The sequence below is a fragment of the Vespula pensylvanica genome, chromosome 16, assembly GCF_014466175.1.
Source record: "Vespula pensylvanica isolate Volc-1 chromosome 16, ASM1446617v1, whole genome shotgun sequence".
Classification (NCBI taxonomy): Eukaryota; Metazoa; Arthropoda; class Insecta; order Hymenoptera; family Vespidae; genus Vespula; species Vespula pensylvanica.
This window is the reverse complement of record NC_057700.1, coordinates 4,461,954-4,463,966: the sequence shown is the minus strand read 5'-3', so window position 1 is coordinate 4,463,966 and position 2,013 is coordinate 4,461,954.

The window sequence follows — 2,013 nt, the reverse complement described above, 5'->3', positions numbered from 1 at the left end:
GAGAGAGAGAGAGAGAGAAAGAGAGAGAGAGAGAGAGAGAGAGAGAGAGAAAAGAGAGATAGCGAAAAGGATACGTGCTATACTCGATTATTCCTCTATTCGTTTCACTATTTCAAGGATATATAGTCTACTCGTTGGGAAATGCGTGGTCATTGCCGCTTAAAATCGAAAACTTTAAATCCATTTCGTTTTCAATCAAACGAATGTTACTATAGATTATATTGTATTTACGAAGAAAATACGTACTTTGAAGAACAAAGAAAAAAGAAATGAAAATAATAATAGTAATAATAATAATAATGATGATAATAATAATAATAATAATAATAATAATAATAATAATAATAATAATAATAATAATAATAATAATAATAATAATAAGATCGTTCGAACGGTTATCATCTTATTCTACAAAATCGTATAATAAAATATCGATCATGTTAAACGAGACATTGGGAAAAGAAAGAGAGACAGAGAGAGGAGAGAGGGAGGGAGCAATGAATAGGGTTGGAAGCATTTATGTGGAAGTAGAAAAAGAATAAGATAAAGTACCGACTCAGGACTCATTAGTCACGTCCGATCCATTAATTCTTCGAGTTGAATTTCAGTATCGTTGATGTTACGTCCGAGCAAACGTCAACTTTTCTACTTACTATAAGATATCTAGCTAGCATCGATTACGTTTCTTTTAATGTCTTTGATTAACAATCCTTCGATCTCTCGATTCTTCACGTGAAGCTTTTGATAAAATTTATTATATTTGAAAATGTTTTCAAGATTAGAAAAAAATATATATTAGAATTTAATAATCTGTTTTTAGTTTTTTTTTCTTTTTTTTTTTTTCGTTTAAAAGATAGACTTATGAAAGATAAGAAAAGGATATGAGAATCCCGTTTTCTTCCTTTTTTCTTTTTCTGTTTTTAATGCAATTGAAAATTTTTCGCTTACGAAAATATCGTGAATATAAAAACTGTTATAAACAAAATTATTATTATTAAATTTTTCGTTAGGAACAAAAATTAGCATTGACAAATTGACTCCTTTTTGATCGTTCGATTTTTATTTAAGTTATATTAAATTAATATACATATGCTATGAATTTTTCGTAGAAACAGATATGAGAATAATTAATTTCGTTTATAAATATTACAAATATACAAAAAAATATACAGAGAATGATTACTGTTAATCTTTTTCATTATGAAAAACAATCAACCTTGGCAAATCGGCTTCCTTTTAATAATTTTGTTTATATTTCAGTTAAATTAAATTAATATGCAATATATTTTGAATTATAAGAAAGCGATGTGAAAATAAATAATTTTATTTATAAATATCACGAAGATTAAAAATATCGTGAACAAAATGACTATCATTAATCCATTTTATTACGAAAAAAATTCATCTTGACAAATTAGCTGATTCTTAATCGTTGGATTTTTATTTAAATTACATTAAATAAATGCATAACGAATATTGTATATACACATAAAAACATATCAGAATGATTACTTTCGACTTGTATTTCAGTTTATGTTATTACAACAATATTGGTGGATTACGTTAACTTTCAGAGTAACGAAAAGATTAAACAAAGATTGTCTAAGAAGATTGAAAGAGATCTTTACAAATTGACGAGTTTATTTTTATTTTTTATATTTTTTTTTTACGAAAGATGATATATATATATATATATATATATATATATATATATATATAATTTTCTCTTTCGGAAGACGTAAAACGTGAAATAAAAGAGCTTTAACTAAGACGTTGAAAAAGAGTAACCCTTGGCAAATATTAGATTTGAAAAGAAACAACAACGTAAAATTTGTCTCTACTCGCTTTAGTTTGATGACTATATATATAGTAGGGGAACCTTTTGACCCGACGCGTGTCAATTATTTTTTTATTTTTTTTTTATTCTCCTTTTTATTTTTTTACTTCATTTTCATCTATCTCTTTACTCTCTCTCTCTCTCTCTTTCTCTCTCTCTCTTTTTTCTCTTCAATA